The 15,628-nt window shown below is 46.3% G+C and overlaps 2 pseudogenes; both read right to left on the bottom strand.

The window, feature by feature from the left end:
- Positions 1 to 1,013: 1,013 nt before the first annotated feature.
- Positions 1,014 to 4,022, bottom strand: LOC132022415 (hsc70-interacting protein-like; annotated as a pseudogene).
- A 2,500-nt stretch (positions 4,023 to 6,522) lies between these two features.
- LOC132022414 (signal-regulatory protein beta-1-like) overlaps positions 6,523 to 15,628 on the bottom strand; it is a 21,900-nt pseudogene continuing 12,794 nt past the window's right edge.

Genomic DNA, 15,628 nt, shown 5'->3' with positions numbered 1-15,628 from the left:
ACTGGGCTTAAATCAAATGGGTGAATGGAATTATGAAGGCTTGTAGAGGTTCTGTCTGCCTGTGGATCCATTTGTTTTGATTCAGGAGCAACAACTAGGCTTTGTGGCTAACTACACCCAAGTTGAGATTTAATCCAAATCCAGAAGATAACTTGTGGCTACGAGGGTCTGTGAGTGAAGGGTAGAGAGTCAGGAAACAGGCTACAGTAGACTCAATGCTTATTCTTGAGTTCAGGTTTGTCTATACACCTCAGAGAGGCCAGTCAGTCTTCTAGGCTCAGTTTAACCAACTTTTTGGATCATGCAATGCATACTTGTGGTTGCCCTTTACCTACTGAATATCTTTTTATTTTTGAGTTTCTCTTGCCTGATGTTCAGGTTTTGGTGGTTGTGCCATCAAAGAAGAGCATGGTTTGTCAATATGGCTTGATTCAGTATGCTGCATAGGGTCCCTGACTGACAGAATGGCCAACTACAGAATCCTAACCTATAGGGTGTTCATGGATTAAGGGGCATAGTATCTGGTGTATAGTGATGATTTGGTACATGTTTCAGGTTTTGAAAAATTTGTTTTTACAAGCCAAGGAAATGGAGTTTCTCAGGCTGTACTCACCACTCACAGACATATAGGTGCCTGAACCAGATACATATACCATGTCAGGATGCCCTCTTTCTTTTTAAGATTGATTGATTGATCGATTGATTGGTTCTTCTTTTAAAAAAAAGTAGGGACTAACACACCCTTTTAATATGTTTTTAAATATTTTTAAGGTTTAAAGAGTGTTTAACATTTGTAGTTCCTAGTAGGAAAACATTATCTGAATGAACCCTAATGGCAAACTGTTGTCGAATGTTTCAGTTGCATGGGGAGCAGAGCGGTAGGGATTCTCCTCATAGCACCCCATATTTCTTCATGAGAAGGTCAGAGGTACACTGGTTTGTATTATTGTGACATCCATTATGTGATTGAAGTTGCTTTTCCTTCAGCAAGGGCTTTATTTGTCAGAAAGGTATTATGCGTGACCTCCAAATTTGGCTGACAATTTACTGATGAGATTCATAACCTTTGGGTTTCTCTGATATTTGACGTATTCGCTGGGTTCTGGGCCACATCCTGGAAGGCCACCATACCTTCCAGATCCTGCATGACTGCAAGAACTTCCGGATCACTAAGAATTTCATTGAGCCCAGGCATTCCTGCCATTCCAGGCATTCCTCCAGGAAAATTACAAGGCATTCCCCCAGGAAAGTCACCTGGGAAAGAACTATACTGAGCTCCTGATTATTGTCTGGCTTCTTCCTCCCTCTGGGCTCTCTCATGTTCTTCCTGAGCCTTCTTAACCCTTTCTATTTTTTCTTTGATCTCTCACTCTTCATGTTTTTGCTCATACTTTCTCCAATGTTCATCAATTTTCTGGGCCCTCGGTTGAATTTCTTTCAACATTGCGCTAGCATCTTCATCATAATCCAGTTTACAAGCAAGGGCAAGATCATGTGCTACTTCTTCCCAATGGCCCAGAAGTCTATGTGCTTTCCCTCGCCACTTATAAGGCTGAGCTGAATCAGGATTTATTTCAATAGCTCTGTCACAGTCTTGAATGGCAGCATTTGGCTTTTGTAATTTGATGAAGACACCGGCTCTCTTGGCATACAGAATGGCTAAGCCAGGATTTAGTTTGATGGCATGTGTGAACAAGTCAATGGCTTTCTTTAGATCACCATCATTTAGGGCATCAATGGCATGAGCAGTGGGGCTGGGAAGGATGAAGGTGACAGAAGAGCTAGTGTTCCCATCACAGGGAGAAGGGCCTCTTGTCCCTGGGACTGAGGAGTAGGACATGTAGGCAAAGAGGAAGGAGAATCGTTTCTCTTCTTCAAACCAGGATGAGATTCATTTTATTTAAGACCCAGTGAAGAACCTCACCAAGTCTGGAATGAATGTCTGGGAGTTGATAGAAATAACTCCTAAGAACATGGACGTGAGCATGTCGTCCATGGCCATAGTTCCCAGAAGATGAATGAGAGGCACCTGGTATGTGTAGGTGGGACTTGTCTCTCACATTCAGGCAGATATCCATGCATCAGTCCCCAGAGCAAGTTCCCATGATCCCTGCTGAGGACCTGGTATGAAGACCCAGCTCTAGGGTCATCAAGGATTGTGAGAAGGAGCAGAAGGGACTGTGGGCAGGTGGGTCTCTGGAAGAAGCAAGGCATTAGGACAGAGTTGGGAAGCTTCTAGTTGTTCCTTGTTTTTGGCTGGGCCCTTCCAGGAAGGAAGGAGGCAGCAGAGACTGAGGATGGCATGTAGTAGGGGAGGAAGGAAGGAGCTGTGGGACCCATGTTCATAGCTGATTATCTGCTCATCATTCCAGAAATATTCCTCACGTGTCTCTTATGTCCTTGGTGCTATTTTCCTCCTGGGACACCTATTGTGAAAGGACAGGCAGCCCCTGATAGAGGACTCTGCCACTTTAGCCTTCCTCCCTTAGGGCTTGATCCCCCCTCCCCATCCCCTCCAGTATATCTCACAGAGGGTCAGATTGGAAGCTGTCCTCAGAGCAGCCCTTTGACACCTGTCAGCATTCCTCTAAATGCAGATGTCTTGTGCCCAAAGGAGCCCCAGTGCTCCATAATCTAGTGATGGTCTCCAAGGAATCCTCCCACACAGCTGCCTCTCATTCAGCCTCTCTGTCCACTTCCTTCCCAGAATCCCTAGGACTCTGTCCACACTCTTTGATTGTCTTTGACCCTGTCCACATTTATAGGCTAAAGGCCCCCTCCCTGACACCTCAGGGAGCCTGGACCACTGAGACACCTGAGAGTATCAAGGGAGGTGTGTCAGATGCTCTTTATTGCAGGTGAGCGCTGACCCTGTGTGACCTGTGGGCTGCCCCTCTTCCTGACCTGGCTCTTTTTGGGACTAACCATGGCCTGCCCTCCCTGACCCACAACTTACAATTGGGTGCTCGCTTCTTGTAGACATAGATGGCAGAGACAGTGATGAGCAGCAGCAGCTTCGGGCCCAGGGTGACAGCTATCAGGATTGGAGTGGATGGCCTTGACTCTGGAAAAGAAGGGATAGGAGGCACCATCAGAGGGGGGCACCCTAGAGTCCATTCCCTGGGTCTTCCACTTACTTTATCTGAAGTGACTCACGCTTATCAACGCTCTGAAGTTCATGAATTCTTCCCCTGCTCAAGGCAGAATTGCGCTAAGTCTATCTTCACCTCACTCACCCCTTCTTGGCTGCCAGGTGTCCTTCTTGATGGAAGAGGTGAGGAGAATGAGCACTCAGAAATGAGTAAGTTTGGTTTACTGAACTGATCCTCACACCCACTGGGGCAGGTCATACAGCCTCTTTCTGATGAGCTAACAGGCTCACAGTTTACAGAGTGTGGACAGATGAGGTGGCTCAGATCCAGGGAAACCCCTCACTCCTGGCCTGCAGGATGACTCTGAGACCTGGTCTTTGGACCAGGACAATGCCAAACTATTTGGGCCATAGGGTCAAATGTCTGTCTGACCTCAAGTGGAGTGAGAACAGATATCACAGTCAGTGAGGGGCAAGGATGTCCTATTTTGCTCCATGCACATGGTTTGACAACTCCCATGTACAGAGGTGAGGAGAGAGTCTTCAGGATGACCTGACCTCAGGAGACCTGCTGGCTGGACAATATCTTGGGGAGGCAAGGACATAGGGTCTAATGCTTAGGAGAGTTTCAAACACCATCCAGCTCACCTGAACCCCAGGGCCACTCACTGTCAGCCCATGTCTTTGTGTTGGACATAGAATGTTGGGTCTGGAAGAACAGCTCCCAATTTTTTGACTTTGTACAATGACCCATTTTTCTTTCTATATTTGAATTTTAAAAATCCAAGTATATTTCTGAAATACATAGAGCAATCTGAAAGGAAGGAGTAGGGCCTCACCATATTTGCCCCTGGCATGTTAGAGAATAGCAGGTCTCTGCTGGGGGGGTGGGCGCTGGACTTTTTCTAAGTGAAAGAGCTGTACTGTTCATGTTTGTACCTGTTTCTAGAGGGAAGCCTGCAGCAGAAGGCTGGAGGAAGTGGGGGAACAGAGTCTAAGCCAATCCTCTCCATTTAAACAACTCATGAAGAGCATTTAGCTTGCTTGCTCTCTGTCCAAGGCTGAGTCTTTCCATGCTGACTTGTGCCAACATCTCCCTTTGCCAGTCCTGCCTCCTTCGCTCTCTCATGCATGTGTACCGAGCAGCACCCCACAGTGAACTTTCTCTCTTCTCATATCATCTGAGAGTCTCCCTCCCGGGTCACCTGATGTGTGGAGTTTGTCTGGTTGGGGTCTGGAAAGCCAACTCTAATGGGCTCATTTGGATTGGGGTCTCTTTCTGCCAGCTGGTCATGAGGCCCCCAGCCCTGTGGGAGGTAGAGCAGGGTAGGTGTCGGCTTGCCCTGCCCTTGTTTGTCACTGCTGAAACCTCACCATGGTGACCTGGGCTGGTGTAAGCAGAGGAGGGGAGTATCCTGGCATTCTGGAAATGATGTGATAATTACAAGAATTATGGGTTGGGTGGCTTTTGCTGGGCATCAACACTTCGGAGAAAGTGCAAAGTGAAGATTGATCACATGTGAAAGATTATGTGTGAATGTCAGGGGACTTCTGTGCAACAGTGCAGACTCTTACTTCCTAGAGCTGGAGGACAGAAAAAGTTGAGGACACTGTTGGGTCCAACATAAACATAAGAGTATCAGTGCTACAGAGCGGACTGAATTCTCAGCTACACTGCACTTACTGTGCTGGAGTAGGGCCCTGATGGGGAAATATGGGAGATGGATACTGAGATGTGGGAAAGGGACACTGAGGCCAAGCATTTCAAAGCCCTCTGGGCACTTTGTAATGGGCTGCTAAGTATAAGACAGAGGCTTAGCTACTCATCTCCAAATACAGCCTCTCAAACCAAAGGAAAAACAACGAAAGGACAGTAAATTCTATGGAAAACTGGCTCTTGGTAGTCCTTGAAAAGCAATGCCCAAACTGCAAAATCTCTGGAGACAAAAGAGAAAAATCTCCACGTCCAAATGCACATCCCCTTATGCCATTCCCGTCCCACCTCCACCACACACAGGAAAGGGCAGGAGATCATCTCTGCGGACTCATCTCTCCCACCTCTCCTGGCTCAGTAGAAGCCTGCCCCCTGGAACTCATGTGAGGTCCACCCATGGAGGGCTCTGAAAGGTGGAAGAGGAAGGCAACTGGGCTAGTTGCTTCCATTCTGGAGGAGGAACCTACACCAGGTATCCCGAGTCCACACTCCCGATTCCCCAAGACCAGAAGGAGGACCTGCTGTGGTATTCCAATAACGAAAAGTCTAGACTTGATCATTTTATTCCTATTTCAAAAAAAAAATGAGGAGGAGCAAAATAAGCCCAAATCAAGAAAAAGAAATTAAAAAAAAAGAGAGAGAAAAAGCAAAGAAATTAACAACAAACAATAGAGAGTATCACTGAAATAAACGTGGGTTCTTTGGGAAGACTGATAAATTTGAAAAACTTCTAACCGTTGTAACAATGAAAAAAAAAAAACGAGAATTGACACTTTTCCAATATCAGGGATGAAATGGGATGCCATCCAGACATCACAAGGATTACTAGGTAATACTATGAGAAGCTCTATGTGCAGAAATTTGAAAACTCAGAGAAAAACACATTTCCCCAAAGCACAGCCTACCACAAGCATCCATTATAAAATGAAGAAGTTGAGTAGCCCTAGCTATTCAGATTCTTTTCAGGGAAATAAAAGAATCGGGTGCCTGGGTGGCTCAGTGGGTTAAGCCTCTGCCTTAGGCTCAGGTCATGATCCCAGGGTCCTGTGATGGAGTCCTACATTGGGCTCCGTGCTCAGGAGGGAGGCTTCTTCCACCTCTCTCTCTCTCTGCTTGCCTCTCTGCCTACTTGTGATCTCTCTCTCTCTGTGTGAAATAAATAAATAAATATTAGAAAAAAAAAAAAAGAAAGAAACATGGAGACCCAGATATTTCACAGGAAAATTCTTTTAAGCATTTACAGGTGAATTAAAACCAAGTTAGGTCCACAAAATAAAGTTAATAGAAGAAGCTTTGGAAAATTGGAATATACACTTCATTTTAGATGATAACTGGAATTATTGTTAATTTTACTAAGAGTGTAATTGAAACGAATTGGAATTGGCATAAAGTAAATGTGCTTTGAGCGATCATGACTATTGCTGGTTTGCTGTCACAAATAAAGGGAGAGAAGAGACCCCAGGTGTGACCACACATGGTCATGCAGGAGCCTGATCAAGACTCAAAACTACAGATCCTCAGGGTCCCTTCTGGAATTTCAGAATGCCAAGTGCAGACATTTTCCATGGTGATGATGGAAAAGTGTAGAAGGGATAGAGACCATGCTAGGTGGGAAATAACAGGGGGAAGGGTGTCTGGCCAGGCATGGTGACTTAATCACAGTCAGGTGAGGAAGCAGGGAGCAGGACGCAAGAAACAAAATCATTGGGGTCTCACCCTAGGTTTTATGGGTTGAGGCCACAAGGGTATGGTTTCTGGTGACCGCGGGCTGCCCGTCATGCTGCACCAGGCAGGTGAACACCACGCCTTCCCTGTGGGCAGATGAGTTCACCAGGAGCCAGCTCGTCCAGTTAAAGGTCCCATCCTTGTTCTCTACGAGGTCTGAGGCCCTTGAGGCCATTTCTGTTCGGGACACGTTGCCATTCTCTAACCAGGTCAGCTGGAGGCGCTGGGGGTAGAGCTTCTTCACTTGGCAAGTGACCTTCACCTGGTCCCCTGACACGGGCTGCTGGGAAACCACCAAGGTGGGTGGAACTGAAACAGCACAGGGCAGAAGCTCTCACCTTATGGAACAGACAGAACATGGGGAAGGGGCTCAAGAACTTATCTCCCCCAACACAGTAAGGGAGTCACCGAGAACAGGGCTAGGCATGCAGTTGGTGCTCAAACACTGAGGGTAGTCTTTGCATATGAATGAAATCCCTAAGTACAGTGCCCAGCACACAGTAGGTGCTCAAGGATTGATGGCTCCTGATAGGCAAAGAATGAGTGAAATCAAGATACTCAGCCCTACGCATACAGCTGGAATAGAATAACTGTAGCAAAACAAACGACCTCACCAAGCATACAGTGGTATGGAATACAGCAGGTGCTCAATAATTGGAATTGCTATGGTACAGTAAGAGAAAGTACCGAGCGCAGTAATTGGCACATGGTAGGCATTCACGACCCAGCGGCCATGGAAACAGTAGGAGGAGACAGCACATATAGGTGCAGGTGACCTGGAGGGACTGTCAGGGGTCAGACTCCAGTGAATGGAGGGCTTGCGGCAGGGAGCGGGGGAGGGACAGGCTCAGAGACATGGGAGCTGGACCCAGGCTGGGGTTGGGGGGGAGGGGCATCTACCTCGGAGGACCTCAGACAGGTTGGCAATCCCACGAAGAGGAGGGTCCCCTTGCAAGGTCACATGGGTCACCTCACAGATGACCTGGGAGCGAATGTCCCCCGGGGCCAGCACCAGCCTGGTTGTGCTGGAGATGTTGTAGGAAGTTCTGTTTCCCTCTGGGTCCACGCTGGTCTGGGAGGCTGCCAGCTCATTCCCGTTTCTGAACCATCTCAGGGTGATGTTTCTGGGGGAGAAGCCGTGGGACTTGCAGGTGAAGTTCACTGTTTGCTCCGGCGAGGCCCTGGCCGTGGGGCCCGACACCACGGGGGGAGATGGTTTGGCTACAAGAAGAGCATTTGTGAACAATAAGCATGACTGTTGTCATCAGCGCCCAGGATACGTGTGAGGTGCTGTGGAGAACCTGCCACCTTTCTGAGAGTGTGTGGAGGGCGGTGTCCTCTCCTCTTCACACAGAGGAATCCCTGAGGTAACAGAGCTCAACACTGAGTCGGGGGCAGGGCCCAGGTGTAGTTCCAGGCTGGAGTTCAAGTCCTCCCTTCTCTTCCATGCCAGGTAACTTCCCACAAATCTGGGCACAGGAAGGACATTTCTGATAGGTCTGACTTTGGCATCAACCGCTCCTAGGTACTTCCCTGCAAACGTCACTGAGGTCAGAGAGCATGTGCAGCTGTGACAAAGCCTGGCTCCTTCTCTGTGACATGGGACAGGAGGGATTTCTCCTTCCAGGGTTGCAGGGAGGGGCGAGTAAGAGAATGTAAACATTTTTGCTTGGAATTTATCACTGAATACACAGATAGAAAAGAGTAGATGAATCAGAAAGTGGCTGACAGTAACCTCAGTCTCATTATAGTGTTAGAATCCCCCTCTGAATATTCTTCTCCAGCCCTAATATGGAGAGCCTACTTGCCCCTGTTCCGCATTATGGCTTTGGAAATAATTCCCTGTGATCCCTTACCTGTAAAATAAAGACAGCTTTGTGAGAGAACTTCCCCTGGGTGGTCTCTGTCACTCCCTCACCAAGGAGCCAAGCTACTTTGGTCCAGTTACAACAGGACTGCTCCTTACCAGTCACTGTATCCCAAGGGGGACTTCCTGTGGTCTCCAGCTGTTTCATCCACAACAGAATAAATGTCCCACCTTCTCCAGCCCGACAGTGACAGCCACCCTCCTTTTCCATCTGACATTCTCACTGCAAGCGGTTATGGGGAGGGGTCCTTCCGGGTGTCCAGACATATTGACTTGACAACAACAGAGGGAAGATGTGGGGTCCCGACAGCTGAGTCTAGAATGTGAACTCTCGCTCATGAAGCCGAATACCCTCCAGGATGTGCCTCCCAGTCATTCTTAGTCTGCAGAGCCAGGAATGGGGTGCCTGGTGTTGCTGGGGTTGCGGGGGCCACTCTGCTCTGTCCAGGATGGTGCCCCAGGCTGCTCAGTGAAGGAGAAACGCAACCCAACTGGGGAAAGACTCTGGATGCTCTTACACATGAGAAGCCGTGTCCTCCAGGAACAGGCTCGACACTTCACCAGATGTTTGCATACCTATCTGATCTGGGGGTGCACAGCTAGCCCACCTCTTCCTGTGTTTTCTTAATGTTTACTGCTGAAAAAGAGAACCATACAAGATTTATAAGAGTTTCAAGGAGAGGGTGGGCACTTTCTCCCACTTTGGCTAGCACAGTGAGCATGCAGCGAGCAGGACTGTGAGTCAGGCTGTGGCTCACTCCCTTGCTCAGGCCAGATCTGCTGAGCCTCAGTGTCCTCATCTGTAAATGGGCTGAGGTGGTCCCTCCAGCTTCATCCATTCTCAACCAGGGCATCCCCTGTGTGGGCAGGTTGAGGAAGAGGAAGGAGAGCTCTCCCAGGAGGAACAGATCTATCTGGTGCTGGAGCCACATACTAGCACTGGTGCCCAGTCAAGCGACATACCACTGGGAACTCCTGTAACACCTGCACAATCAGGATAAAACCACCTGCATGCCTATGTCCAGGAGCTGAGGGGAGATTCAGTGCTCTTATGGGACTCACTACCTGAATTGCACGATCCTTTTCGGACAGACCCACAATAAATACACAGCCTCTGGCAACTTCTCCATCCTGGGCTCTCAGTGTAAACAGTGAGCTTATACCTCTTCTCACTATGATTCTTCTACATTGAAAGAAAGACATATCCCAGCAACCTGCCCTGGGTGCATTCGTCCACAGGAAGGGAAGGGAATGTGAACTTCATGAGAAAGGAGCCCTTCCCTGTTTTGTTTTCTGCTTCTCCTGCATGCAGACGAGAGCCTGCACACAGCCGGTGCTCAGTAACTGTTGAGTTAGAGAAGAGTCAGCCACATGGAGGGGTCACTCTCTGGAGGCAGGAGTAAGATTGGGTCATGTGGCTAGGCAAGTCACTCAGACTGTAAGTCCCTCATCCCTAGAATCAGAGAGCTGGTCAGGATTGGACAGGTCACAGCTTTGGACCCACAGACTCGGATTCTAGACTTTCCCACCATTTATCAGGGGTCTTAAGCAAGTATCAGGACCTCTCCAGGCCTCTACTTCCCTGATTGGTGGAAAGGGCTGACATCGGGGACACCCACCACAACACCTGATGCTTAGTTGTTGGTTAGACAGTGGAGGGCATTCTTATTGACTTGTTGTCACAACCAGGGGACAAAGGAGGCCTAGGCCGTACTCACCACTCACAGTGACCAGAGTGCCTGGTCCAGACTGAAACTCCACATCATCAGGGGTCCCTTTCTGGAACTTCACACAGTAGTATGTTTCAGTGTCTGCTGGGTTGATGTTACTGATGTGGATGGAAAAGTCCGTGTTGTTTCTCCTTGTGATGTCTGAAGCATTTGTTACTCGGGGGAAGTGGCCTCCTTTGAAACTGAAGATTAACTCCCGGCCTGGCCCTGTCCCCCTGAGCCACTGAACCGGCCCTGTGGGGAGCAGGGAGGTTAGGGTGCAGCGCAGAGTGGCTGTCTGTCCGGCTGCAACAGACACTGACTTATCAGGCTGGATCACCTGCAGCCCTGCCTCACCGGCCACACCTGGAGGGAAAACAGAGCAGGTGTCTCCTCATCCTGCTATGATCCTGCACGTCTCCTCATGTGTTTATGCACAACAGCTGCCTGACCTAGTGCATACCGGGAGCGGTCCTCGCTCCAAGCCTGTAAAGGGAGATCCCATCATGACTGAGGAAAGAAATACACAGAGAGGCTCAGTGATGTGGCACAGAGCAGGTTTGACTTCACAGCTGGATTTCCTGCCTTGGTGACTAGCTAGACCTGGAGATATCGAGAAACACAAATTCATTAAGTGAAATTATAGTACGTGTTAAACTTCAGTAACAATCTTGGCACCTAGGAAACATGCAGCACATGATTAACAAGAGTTTGTGAGTACACGTAGCACAGTGGAACTCTGGAGACCTCTGCTTCTGTTGTGGGATGGCTGTCCTTCTGTTTGCCTCTCTGTGTTTCTGATATTTCTCCTCTTGGTCTCCACTGAGGAGCCAGGCAGCATAACATGGTTAACAAGATGAGCTGTGGAGCTGAGTGGGCTGGACATGAACCACAGTAGCTCCACTGACTTAAGTAGATGGCACTGGACTGGTTGCTCTCGCTGCCTCAGTTTCCCCATCTGCTAGTCAGGAGTATAGTCATATCTACCAGAAAGGCCTTTTGCGGAGGGTCTGGGTAGCATGCCTGTGTTTACCTGGAAGCCCTAAATGTCCAGGGGCAGGGAGAGGTTGAGGAGGCATGGAAAGGGGAGTCTCCCTCAAGGCAGTGCTCACCTGTGAGTCCCAACAGCAGAACCAGCAGCCAGTGAGGAGGAGGGTGGGTTCCAGAAGCAGGGGCCCACATGGTGGAGGCCTGAGAATCCCGCTCTCTGCAAATGTATGTCCTGGGGCGATGGGACCTCTGTTGGGTGGGGAGGAACAGCCTGCCCCTCTGGTGATGGAAGAGGAAGGAAGCATGTATGATGCAGTGACAGGGTTGTGAGGTAGTGATCTGCTTCTGGATTGTGAAACAGACATCAGGCAGAGAGTCCTCACATGGTGTGAGCGGCCTCTTCTTATGTTTTGTTTCTGAGTGTGTGTGTGTGTGTGTGCGTTTTTAAATTATTATCATGTTATCTTAATCACCATATAGTACATCATTAGTTTTTTATGTACTGTTTCATGATTCTTCGTTTGTGTATAACACCCAGCGCCCCACGCAATCTCTACCCTTCTTAATATGCACCACTGGGCTCACCCATTCCCCTTCTCCCCTCCCCTCTAAAACCCTCAGTTTGTTTCCCAGAGTCCATAGTCTCTCATTCTTGGTCTCCTGCTCTGATTTCCCCACCTTTATTTTTCCCTTCCACATCCTAGTGTCCTCCATGCTATTCCTTATGTTCCCAAATAAGGGAAACCATATAATATTTGACTTTCTCTGACTTATTTCACTCAGCATAGTCTCCTCCAGTCCCATCCATGTTGATACAAAAGTCAGGTATTCATCCTTTCTGATGGTTGAGTAATATCCCATTGTACATATGAACCACATCTTCTTTATCTATTCATCTGTTGAAGGGCATCTCAGCTCTTCCCACAGTTTGGCTATTGTGGATGTTGTTGCTATGAGCACTGTGGTGCATGTGGCCCTTCTTTTCACTACATATGTATCTTTGAGGTAATGCCCAGTAGAGCATTTGCTGGGCCATAGGGTAGCTCTATTTTCTACTTTTTGAGGAACCTCCACTGTTTTCCATAGTGGTTGTACCAACTTGCATTCCTACCAATAGTGTGAGACGGTTCTCCTTTCTCCACAACCACTCCAGCATTTCTTGTTCCTTGTCTTGTCAGGTTTTCCCATTCTAACTGGTGCAAGGTGGTATCTCAATATAGTTTTGTTTTGAATCTGCCTGATGACTAATGACGGTGAACATTTTTTCATATGTTTGTTAGCAATTTGCATGTCTTCTTTGGAGAAATGTCTGTTCATGTCTTCTGCCCATTTTTTGACTTGATTATTTGTTCATTGTGGATTGAGTTTGAGAATTTCTTTATAGATCTTGGATACTAGCCCTTTATCTGTAGTGTCATTTACAAATATCTTCTCCCATTCTGTGGGTTGTCTCTTTATTTGATGTTGTTGACTGTTTCCTTTGTTGTGCAGAAACTTTTTATCTTGATGAAGTCCTAAAAGTTTATTTTTGCTCTTGTTTCCCTTGCCTTTGGAGACGTGTCTTGAAAGAAGTTGCTGTGGCTGATGTTGAAACAGTTACTGTCTATGTTTTCTCTAGAATTTTGATGGATTCCTGTCTCACACTGAGGTCTTTCATCCATTAGATTTTAAGCTAAAGACCATAGTTAGAGATACAAAAGGACACTATATCATTCTTAAAGGGGCTATCCAACAAGGGGATCTAACGATTGGAAATATCTCTGCTTCCAACATGGGAACAGTCAACTATAAAAGGCAACTGTTAACCAAAATAAAGAGACATATTGATAATAAAACATTAATAGTAGGAGACCTCAACACTCCACTCTCAGCAACAGACAGATCCATCTAAGGAGAAAATCAACAAAGAAACAAGAGTTTTGAATGACACACTGAACTAGATGGACTTCATAGATACATATAGAACATTCCACCCTAGAACAACAGAATATTCATTCTTCTCAAGTGCACATGGAACTTTCTCCAGAATAGACCACATACTGGGTCACATATTAGGTTTCAACCAATACCAAAAGGTTTTGATTATTGCCCGTAATTTCTCAGACCACAGTACTTTGAAACTGGAACTCAATCATAAGAAATAATTTTGAAGAAATTCTTCTTATGTTTCAGAGATAGTGGACAGGTCCAGCAGAAATGATGCTTTCTGCCCACCTGGGGCCTCTGCTTTCTATGCTGGGCCCCTCCCCCCCCATCTTGAGGTCTTCAAGGTGGTTCTCCACTTGGGAGCCCCAAGCTAAGAAGGATCTGCAGTTAGGAGCTGTGTTTCATCTCCTGAGCTCTGGACACCTGGGGGTGGCTGTCTTGTGACCTCACTCTGTACCGGCTTCCACTAAGAGCTTCTGAGCTGGAGAAAGAAATGAGTTCATCAGGACCTAAAAATTTTGGGGTCAAATGATGTCTGCTCCAGAAATAACTCCCTATGCCAACCCCTTATTGATGGAAACTTAGCCCAAATGCACAGTGCAGTGTGGACTTCAGAAGCTGTATTTGTTTAGGGTATGTGGTTGGCTCAGTTGGTGAAATGAGAAACTCTTGATCATGGGGTTGTGAATTTGGGTCCCAAGTTTGGTGTAGAGTTTACATAAAAAAGAAATAAAATCGTTAAAAAAATAAGTTTTATATGCTTGCCTCTAACAAAAAGCATCATTTCTTCCACTATCTGGAGAGGAAGTGTGTTTTATGTCCCAGAGATCACTCCCCCTGGAATTTTTCTGAGCAAAATGAAGGCCATAGCTTCACATAATCTTTGACTGAATGTTTAGAGCAGCTTTTCTCAAATGGAAAAAAATTGGAAACATGCAAAATGCCCAGTGATAAGTGAATGGTTGAACAAACTGTGGTGCATTCCTACCAGGAAATGGAACACAACAATAAAAAGGCATAACTTATTTACATGTGTCCAACTTGTGAGAGTCCAAGGCTTTATGTGGAGGGATCAAAACCACTCTCAAAATGTCCATACTGTGGGACTCCACTTCCACAACATTCTCAAAGCCAAAGAGAACAGATCAGCATGTGCCAGAGGTTTCGATGGTGGGGCTGGCTGTCACCAAGAAAGGCTAGCACAAGGGTAAGCTCTGCAGCCATGGAATTGTTCTGTACCCTGAATATGGTGGTGGTTACCCAAAATGCACATGAGCAGATCAATGCAAACAAAAGCTGGGAATGTTACAAGGTTGAGACACTTGATATAATAACCACTGAGTGTCATATGTTACTCTTGATTCACTAAATTCTACTCCTGAAACTAACACTATTATATGTAAAATAACTTAATTTAAATAAAATCTTGAAAGAAAAAAAAAGATTGAGTATAAAACACTGTGTCATTGTCATTATAATGTATGCTGACTATGACATTATCTAAAATTAAAATGTTAAGGGGGTGGGGTAGAAATATGCACATGTGGTATGGTTTCCATAATAACAGAGCATTGCATCCCCATCATCCAGAGTGGGAAGTCAGTGAATAAAGCTTATGGGTGAGAAGTCAGGAAGAGATAATATCTGCATGCTCTATGAAATCTGAGTATAGAATCTAGAAGAATCAGTTGAAAAGTATAAGTTATCCTGCCACATTATGAGACTGTAGGTATGACTCATGTGGCAGGATATAAATCAATTACAAAGTCAATGTACAGAAAATCAGCTGCTTTCTTATACACTAGCAATGAAAATACAAAAAGGGAGATCAGAGAATCGATTCCATTTACTATAGCACTAAGTAAATTTTAATTTGTTTTCTAAATTTTAATATGCTATTTTTAATTTCTTTCTAAATTTATTTCTCTTCTTACTTTTATCATTAAATTTACTTTTTATTAATTTAAATGTACTTCTAGTTTATTTCTGTATATGAATACATTTGCATGGAAATCCACTTTCTTTTAAGTGATCTTGGCTTTTATTTCATTGTTTCCCTTCAATTTTTTTTTAAAAATTAAATTTATATTCAGCATAACAGTATTCATTGTTTTTTTTTTAAGATTTATTTATTTATTTGACTGAGATCACAAGTAGGCAGAAAGGCAGGCCGAGAGAGAGGAGGAAGCAGGTTCCCTGCTGAGCAGAGAGCCTATGCGGAACTCGATCCCAGGACCCTGGGATCATGACCTGAGCTGAAGGCAGAGGCTTTAAACCACTGAGCCACCCAGGTACCCCCATATTCATTGTTTTTGCACCACGCCCAGCACTCCATGCAGTCCGTGCCCTCTCCAATACCCACCACCTGGTTCCCCCAACCTCCCAACCCCCACCCCTTCAGATTGCTTTTCAGAGTCCATTGTCTCCCATGGCTCACCTCCCCTTCCAATTTACCTAAACTCCCTTCTCTTCTCTAACTCCCCTTGTCCTCCATGCTATTTGTTATGCTCCACAAATAAGTGAAACCATATGATAATTGACTCTCTCTGCTTGATTTACTTCACTCAGCATAATCTCTCCCAGTCCCGTCCATGTTGCTACAAAAG

This window comes from Mustela nigripes, chromosome 7 (assembly GCF_022355385.1).
Source record: "Mustela nigripes isolate SB6536 chromosome 7, MUSNIG.SB6536, whole genome shotgun sequence".
Classification (NCBI taxonomy): domain Eukaryota; kingdom Metazoa; phylum Chordata; class Mammalia; order Carnivora; family Mustelidae; genus Mustela; species Mustela nigripes.
Note: the sequence above shows the minus strand (reverse complement) of the source record. Positions and strands in the feature narration are given on the sequence as shown.